Source organism: Coregonus clupeaformis, chromosome 33, assembly GCF_020615455.1.
Source record: "Coregonus clupeaformis isolate EN_2021a chromosome 33, ASM2061545v1, whole genome shotgun sequence".
NCBI classification, from domain to species: domain Eukaryota; kingdom Metazoa; phylum Chordata; class Actinopteri; order Salmoniformes; family Salmonidae; genus Coregonus; species Coregonus clupeaformis.
Window position 1 is genome coordinate 6,075,570 of NC_059224.1, and position 9,858 is coordinate 6,085,427.

Sequence of the window (9,858 nt, forward strand, 5' to 3'; positions counted from 1 at the left end):
GTATACTGATCAACATCTCCTGTCCCAGATAGAAGGTGTTACTGTTCATCTTAGATGATATAGAGTCTTGTAGAATAGCGTCTTTGAAGGTAATAATAGCACTAGTAAAAAGTTAAACATCAGATGACGTTATACTTAAAGCAGAGGAAAGCGCAATTATTTAGCAACTACAAACAGTGTACTCTTGGTCTCGCATGAAAGTTGTTGCTAAGCTGTGGAGAAAGATAGGAGATTGAACCAGGAGATTTTATGTTTTTTTAACTATGGAACTTTGAACATGGAGGAAACTACAGAGCGCATGTAGATCAATTGCAGGTTAATTGAAGAGGATGGGTGCCAATGTAGCGCAAGATAGATTGTGCTGCGTGGCTGTCTTTCTCTATCCGGCTGGTCTACATGGACACCTCCACAACAAACAGAGATCTAGTGCCAGTGTTGGCAGCTATGTGCGTTATTGAGCCATGAAAAGCTCACAGAAGCTGCAACCTGTCAGTGTTATTGACATTAATGATCTCAATTGTTGCCTGAGTTTGAACGAACTGAAATGGAGATGGTTATTTTTCTTGCCTGATAGTGGTCACGTAGATCAACTCATACAGCTTGACTGAGCAAAATATGAGGCATTTATAAGTGATATTCTTCAAAACTCAATAGGTATATATCATGAATTTGAATTACTATAAAGGGCTGTAACTATCTCAGCAGGCCATCAGGGCATATAGGGTTGAAATTAGCATATTTCCAAGATGTGATGGGAGTTTTAGTACCCATTTCAGACAGATCTCACACTGGCAGTTCTTACAGACACACATCCTCCTGTGTCTATCCCCGTCAACAGCTACAGAGCAGTGGTAACAACAACACTGATTCAAGAACATCACATCTATTGAGCTTTCTTCCTGTGAGGTAAATGGCTTACAGGTTATAGCCGAGGAGTTGGGTGAGAAATTCAATTATCAGTGATTGCTAATGTGTATTTTCATGTATTTTGATGTAAACCTGGCTAGGGTATAATCAGGGAATGGAAAGAATCAATACAAACAGGTGTGATGATATTTTATCAGCTTGTTTAATGGTTGAGCTGTTAAACATCAAACCTATCAGATTTTCTATTATATTAAAGGGGCAATATGTAACTTTTTGGGCAACCCGACCAAATTCACATAGACATGTGGGTTATAGATCTATCATTCTACTTGAAAGCAATTCTAAGAAGTGGTAAATATGTTCTATGTGCACTATTTCTATACTTCTTAAGTTTTGTTTTTGCGTCTTTACTTTTGGTTTTGTACACCAGCTTCAAACAGCTGAAACAACAATACTTTTGATTATGGAAAATATATTTTACTGCGGTTAAGATGGTACAACTCCTGAGTGGCGCAGTGGTCTAAGGCACTGCATCGCAGTGCTAACTGTGCCACTAGAGATCCTGGTTTGAATCCAGGCTCTGTCGCAGCCGGCCGCGACCGGGAGACTCATGGGCGGCGCACAATTGGCCCAGCGTCGTCCAGGGTAGGGGAGGGAATGGCCGGCAGGGATGTAGCTCAGTTGATAGAGCATGGCGTTTGCAACGCCAGGGTTGTGGGTTCGATTCCCACGGGGGGCCAGTATAAAAAAATATGTATTCACTAACTGTAAGTCGCTCTGGATAAGAGCGTCTGCTAAATGACTAAAATGTAAAATGTACAATGATTCTCTACACTATACTAGCTTATTTTGTCACATAAACTGAAATTAGACGAACTATTTGAGTTTTAGCAACCAGGAAATGGCGGAGCGATTTCTGTATAGTGCAATTTTAAAGGTCACAGATCCCAGCCAATCTCCGACATGGAATATAAATCATTTAGCTGTAGTATTACCCTGTTTCATGACATGTCTGTCATTGTCTTGTCTGCAGTCACAGTGAGGAACACAGCTGGGTAGCCTGCTGCAACAGACATCACAAGAGGAGGGAAAAAAGGTTATAGGTCACAGCACCCATTCAAGTCTAACCCAACCGAGAAACGTGTTGTTGAATAAACCACAGACTATATCCCCAGCCAACCAAGGACAAATCTCTGCAGGCAAACACATCAAGTATCATATTTAGGATCATTGAAAGTGTTGGTGAACTTTACCGCTCCCGCTACCTAAAACAGTCCTTCCGCAGGCTCACTGGATGCACTGTCAGTCTATCTGTGACTAATATTAATGTCCCACAGGTCAGCGACTTCCTGGGTGTTCACCTGAGCTCCACACAAAGGTACTGCCTTGGCAGTGTAGCTATGAGGACAGAGGGAATATCACTGAACAGTGAACACACAGGCAAACACACATACACACACACACACACACACACACACACACACACACACAGGTACTTACAAACTTGTGCATGCGTAAGCAACTGTGCACTCACTCTCACACACACACACACACACGTTTTACTATCCTTGTTGGGACCTCAAATTCCATTCAAAATCCTATTTTCCCTGACCCCTAACCCCTAACCCTAACCCTAAACCTAACCCTAACCCTAACCGTAACCCCTAACCCCTAACCCGTAGGAACTTCGAAGTGAAACATTGTCCATCCTGACTTCCCCTCCCTGACCCTTCACATCCTCTCCCTCAGTCACTCAGTCACTCAGTCACTCAGTCACTCAGTCACTCAGCCAGTGCCAGTCATAAAGACTGAAGACCAGCTGTGTTATGCCTCAGTGCCATATGGTCACCTCAGGCCTCCTCCTTCACCGATGCCCCAAGTCTCAAAGTGATGAATGAATCCTTATGTTTACCAGCTTGGACTGGGGTTCTTTCCTTCTATCAACCCCCAGGATATCTGTCAGTAGGGGAACAGCCGTAGAATAATGATTTCCTTTCGCCAGTCACGACTCACGAGTGTAGCCGACTCTGACAGTGTTATGATAGCACTGCAGCAGTAAAGGATTGGTCATGTGAGGAACTGGGAAGAATGTACAGGAACCAGTCAGCTGAGAGTCACATTGACTTGGCTGGTTTGGCTCTGAGCTTGAACTGTGCTTTATCTCAACACTATATGATCTAATCTACAATGCCACCCTCTAACAGGGACACAATGCATTGATTATACTGTATATAGTAGAGGACACACACACACACACACACACACCTCGCTCACATGCAGACACACAGGCACAGGGTTTAGAGTCCTTGACAAGGTGCGCCAAAGAAATCACACGTGTGATGCGGCACGGTGTGTGGTTGCCATGGAAACCGTCATCTGTGTAATATCTCCCCATGCAAATCTCAGCCAATTGGGCTGAGTGAGTTTCTGCCTTTCCATGATAAGCCGACAAACTCACCATCCGCCCACGCAAACACATACAGATGCACATGCTGATGCTAAACGCAATCCCTAATGAATGCATGTGTAGTACATGGTGATGTGTGAAGTGTTTCCCCCAGAGTAGAGTAGTCTTTATTATCCCCGGGGGGGGGGGTAAATCATTTTGCAGCATGTAGTAAAAACACATTGAACACACACCAAAACAAGAAATACAGCAACATGTACACAACTAGCAGTACTACTACAGATTATTGAGAAAGATGATAGCAGCTGGCATGAAGGACAGTTTAGACCTATTATTTTTAAACGTGGGGGAGCAACATAAATGAATCAAACAAGGGATGCTGGGAATGGATTGCACCTTCTGCACAGTGTGACTAGTGTCTGACACAGGCCAGTTATGTATGTATGATCCTGCTACCTAGTTTCACAATGTTACCCAGCCTGCTCTTACTCTTATCATACATACATTTACGTCATTTAGCAGACGCTCTTATCCAGAGCGATTTACAGGAGCAATTAGGGTTAATTGCCTTGCTCAAGGGCACATCAACAGATTTTTCACCTAGTCGGCTCGGGGATTAGAACCAGCGACCTTTTGGTTACTGGCACTACACTCTTAACCACTAAGCTACCTGCCGCCCATTTACATTGAGATGACCAAAACAGCAGATCATATTGAATGTTAAAATGGATTCAATTAACGATCTGTAAAAGATTATCATCAGTGTCTTATCTACCAGGAGGGATCTTCTCTCAGGAAGAAGAAGCACTGATTTCACTTTGCACAGATAGCATCCACATTGGCCTCAAAACTCAGTAGGCTGTCAAGGAAAGTGCCAACATATTTGAATCGATCAACAGTCTCCACTGGCTCACCATCTATCACAGTCTGTATTGGTGGCAGGGGGCTCCTCCGGAAATCAATAGCCATATCCTTGGTTTTCTTGACATTAAGTTAATAATATAAAGATAATATGCCATTTAGCAGACGCTTTTATCCAAAGCGACTTACAGTCGTGCGTGCATACATTTTTGTGTATGGGTGGTCCCGGGGATCGAACCCACTACCTTTGCGTTACAAGCGCCGTGCTCTACCAGCTGAGCTACAGAGGACCACAAGTTCTAAGTTGTAGCGGTCACACCATCCAACAAACTCCTCCACCACTGGGTCATGACTCGCCTCCTCATCCTGTAAAAGACTCACGATAACCAAGTTGTCTGCAAACTTCATGATATGTCTAGTTGTGATTACTCTGCAGTACAAACAGCAGTGAGGAAAGGACGCACCCTTGTGGTGAACCAGTTGAGGAGGATAGTGTGCTGGATAAGGAACCGTTGACTTTCAGCCTTTAAGTTCTATTGGTTAAAAAGTAAATCAACCAGCTGACTATGTTAAAATCAAGATCAAAATTGGACAAAAGCCTTTCTGCTAAGACATGTGGTTGTATACAATTAAAAGCCAAAGAGAAGTCAACAAATAGTAGTCTGGCATGGGTCTTACTTCCCTCAAGATGTTTAAGGACATAGTTAAGAACAGTTATAGTTGCATCTTCCTAGCAACGGTCATCGAAATTGTTAAAAGGTTTTAAAAACAATTCTAATGAATGCAACAGTTGGACAATGGATGAAAAATACTCTTAGAATTGTTATAAAATCCATCAGATATTGACTGAATTATAGCACATAAAACATTTGACTGGCATGGACAAATAATTAATGGAATTCAGGGATTTTGGTGGGAATTCAGGGATTCAATTTATTGTCAAATGTCACTTTGTTTCTTAGATTATTTTAATTTTTTATTTAGTCACATGCACAGGGTACAGTGAAATGTAGTTGCAGGGTACAGTGAAATTCTTAATCTCCGAGCTCCAACAGTGCAGGTGTGAATGAAACAATAACCCAAAAATACAAATCTAGTAATAATAACAACATATACATGTTTACAAATGATAAATATTTATGTCCACTGGGGTGTGAGCAATGTAATTGTCCGTTGAGGGGGGATACAATGTCCATAGGGGGGGCTGTGGCTCAGGTGGCTGAGGTCCCTGATGATCTTCTTGGCCTTCCTGCGACACCTGGGGTTGTAGGTGTCCTGGAGGGCAGCCAGTTTGCACCCAATGATGGGTTCGGCTGAGTGTACCACCCTCTGTAGTGCCTTGCAGCCAGCGGCGGTGGAGTTACTGTACCGACAGAATGCTCTCGATGGTGCTCCTGTAGAACACTGTGAGGGCCCTCGGGGACAGGCCGAATTTCTTCCTTCACCACGGTGTCCATGTGGTTTGACTATTTCAGCTCCTCTGAGATGTGTACGGCGAGGAACTTGACGTTTTTGACCGTCTCCATGGCGGCCCCATTGATGAGGATGGGGGCGTGCCCAGCCTGGTTCCTCCTGAAGTCCACAATCAGCTCCTTTGTTTTGCTGAAGTTGAGGGAGAGGTTGTTTACCTGGCACCACACCGTCAGAGTGTCTACCTCCTCCCTGTAGGCTGTCTAGTTGTTGTTGGTAATCAGGCCTACAACTGTCGTGTCGTCAGCGAACGTGATGATGGGCTTGGAACTGTGTGAGGCCACGCAGTCGTGGGTATACAGTGAGTACAGGAGGGGACTGAGGACGCACCCTTGTGGGGCCCCCGTGTTGAGGATCATTGTGGAGGAGGTAATGTTGTCTACTGTACCTTCACCACCTGGGGGAGGCCCGTCAGGAAGTCCAGGACCCAGTCGCATAGGGAGGAGTTCAGTCCCAGGGCTGTGAGCTTTTGGTGAGCTTAGAGGGCACTATAGTATTGAAGGCCGAGCTGTAGTCGATGAACAGCATCCTCACATATGCATTCCTCTTGTCCAGGTGGGTGAGGGCAGTGTGCCATGCAATGGCGATTGCGTCGTCCGTGGATCTGTTGAGAGGTAGGAGAGTTGGAGAGGGTCGAGTGTGTCGGGGAGGGAGGAGGTGATGTGGTCTTTGACTAGCCTCTCGAAGCACTTCATTATGATGTAATTGAGTGCTACGGGTCGGAAGTCATTCAGTTCAGTTACTTTCCTTTTCTTGGGCACGGGGATGATAGTGGACATCTTGAAGGGATGACAGCCTGAGCTAGAGAGAGATTGAAAATGTCAGAAAACACAACAGCTAGCTGGTCTGCACATGCTATGAGGGCGCAGCTAGGGAATGCCGTCTGGGCCTGGAGCCCGTAAGCACGTAGCCCTCGTTGTCCTCAGGGGCTCTCCTTGGCAGCACAGAGTCGTTTTGCTCGAAGCGCGAGAAAAAGGTGTTTAGCTTGTCCGGTAGGGCGGTGTTGGGGTCTGCGACGTGACTGGCTTTCTTTTTGTAATCCGTGATTGTTAGAAGTCCCTGCCACGTGCGCCTCATATCCGACCCACTGAATTGCTCCTCCATTTTGTCTCTATACTTGTGTCTAGCCATGTTGATCAATCTGCATAGGTCGTATTTGTACTGTTTAACCATACAATTGTTCCTGGTCTCTCCTTCAGTTTCCCGACAAGGCTGCCATCAATCCACAGTTTTTGATTCGGATATATTTTGAAAGACACCATCGGTATCACATCATCTATGCATTTTTGGATGAATCCGGTGACTGAGTCGGCGTATTGATTGATGTTGTCCCCAGAGTGACCCAGGACATACTCCAGTCTACTTGATCAAAACAGTCTTGGAGCAAGGATTCTGATTGGTCAGACCAGCATTGTACAGACCTGACGATTGGAACTTCCCTCTTGAGTCTTTGTTTGTAGGTGGGGAGGAGCAAAATGGAGTCATGGTCAGAAAGGAAAGAAGGATGGGAGATGGCCTTATACCTGTGTCGAAAAGGCATGTAGCAGTGGTCCAGCATAGAATCTCTGCGAGTCGGACAGTCAATGTGTTGATAGTAATTCGGGAGCACGGTTCTCAAATTACTTTCGTTAAAGTCCCCCGCGACAATGAATACTGCCTCTGGGTAAGCGATCTCCAGTTTGTTCAGGTTCCAATGAAGATCTTTGAGACTATTTTTGGTGTCGGCTTGGGGCAGGACGTACACAGCGGTGGCGATACTCCCTGAGAACTCTCTCGGAAGGTAAAAAGGGTGACATTTGATGACCAAGTATTCAAACTCGGGAGAGCAGAAGCTCCTGTGTGTTCCTGTATGTTTCCCCTGTCGCACCACGTGTTATTGGTCCTAAAGCAGAGCCCTCTGTGCTCGATGAACTGTAAAACTCGCTGGTTGTATATAATCCGTTTGGATGTCGGAGGAAAGCCAGGTCTCAGAAAAACAGTATGTCGCTGAATCTGATGTCCCTCCAGAAGGAGATCCTCGCTCTGAGTTCGTCAAGTTTATTCACCAATGATTGAACATTGGTGAGCAGCATGCTGGGTAATGGAGGACGGGTCGCCTGGCGTCTCAATCTCACTAAGACCCCCCCCCACGTCTGCCTCTCCATCAACGTCTTAGTTTCCTACTCTCCTGTAGGACTCCCAGGCAACCCGGCGCCTCACCAAAGAAGCCAGGCCATCATTCCGCTGTCTCTGGGAATTCGGGAAGGTCGGGTGGACGGTGAGTACCCAGCTATTCATATTCCAATAGCTCTACCCAGGTGTATGAAGTAATGCACGAAACGAACTGAGTAAGAACATTCTAGAAAAACACTAGAAGAAGCTCGAGCCATTCGAAGTTTCACTGTACCGGACTTGTGTACTTAGACTTGCATGACTTAATCTTTGAGACAAGCATATGCTTGGCGCCATCTTAGCCATCTACATTTTCTTATTGTATCTGGTATTAAACAAATATTTTGTGATAAAATAAAGAAAATGAAATGTGCCACATTTGCATAAATACATTGGGTATATTTGCATATATGACCACATTAACATAAAGGGGAGGAACATGGCTGCAACCACCAAACACTTGCTCTGTTTACCCTACCTGCACTCACCTGCGCTGGCTAGACTGCCTCATTAATTATTGTTGTTGTCACGTTCTGTTGCATAATTCAACAAGTGTTTCAATAGCAGGATACCCTCGGATGAAGAATCAACACGCTTGGCTCTAGATAACACCTATCTAAACACACTTTACATTGTTTGCGGGAGTGTTCATTTTCAGAAGTTTCTTTCATTTCAGCCATCTAATTTGTAAACATTTGAACTGCATGAAATTATCACTTTTCTTCAATTCCAAAATAAAAAAGACAAAAAATCTTTCTTCTCTTTCTTGTGATGTAAGTGTTGAGACGGTGTGTTAAATCCTAGACAAAGTTTTCCTTTAGAATCAATGTATTCCATTGAGCACATTTCAGCCATTTCTGCGGTCGTAACGTTAATGGGAAAAAACGACAGGCACAAGCAAGCGTATGAAATAGTCGCAGGATTAAAATGAAAGCAATCAATCCAGCGAGATTTAAGTGACAAGTGGAATTTTCACCCCTCAAACACAGGAAATAGATTACTGAAAAAGACAGATCCTCAAGTGGGCGGGGCATGCGCGTTTCCCCTCTCCCGACCCTATAAGCAAACAGCAATGGGTCTAACCGGTCCTGAACCTTGGCCATAATCTCACCCTAAACAATATGTTCAAAGGCATTCATGGTCAGAAAGGTAAGGGTTACAGGTCTGTTTAAGATTTTGGGGGATTTGACCTTAGTAACTGGTACTACCAATGACTCCTTCCAGATTACTGGGACCCTTTGCTGTTGCAATGACAGCTGCACGTCTTCACGTTTGCGCTGCTCAATACTAAGCTTTTGAGTGGCGCGACCGGTAGAGACGCTTGAGGGAGGATGGTCACGTGTGTTTGTAAAGCAGAGGCCCCTGGTCAAGCCAGGTATGTGCCGAACTGCTGGTGGTTGGAGAATTTTTCATTTTTCAAACACCTGAAACAGCTTTTTCCTGCAATCTAGAGCCATAATCATTATGCTTAAGTCTATGTAAAAAAAATATATATATATGTATATTTTTCTGCATATCTAAGCTCTTGAGCTGTCTGTATCCTCCTAAAGCATACTAAATATGCTTCTCTGCATCTCTGCTAAAATCTGTGATTAAAAAAAAAAGGAATGTGAGTCTTATTCAGTACATTTAGTTATTGCTTGCTTAACGTTTACCAACCTTGCCAGCAGGCATGTCAGCTAGCTACTCTAACTTGATTGATAGCCTGAAATGGCTTCTTGGTAGCTTGTTATGAGGTTGGGAGGTTGGGAACCTATCTGGGCTAGCTAAAACCAACTTCAATTCCTAAGTGGCTAGTAGTATTACATAGAAACACTTAAAAAATATATTTTATTTTTTTAAACAGGACAAATCTGAGGGGACACGTACCCCTGTACCCCCTACGGGCATGAGTATATATCACATCTCCTACCTGTCAGTATATGGAGGTTGGTGTGAATAGGAGGTGATGATGAGGTCTTTCTCTTTGCGCAGTAAATCAATAGAAACTATAAGACGCTCATCCTCGTCTGTAGTTGAACAAAGGGAGCTGTCCTCTGTGAAGCTGTTTAGCCAGAGGAAGAAAACTAGAGAAAGTGGTTTGAAAATACATTCTAGGGGAA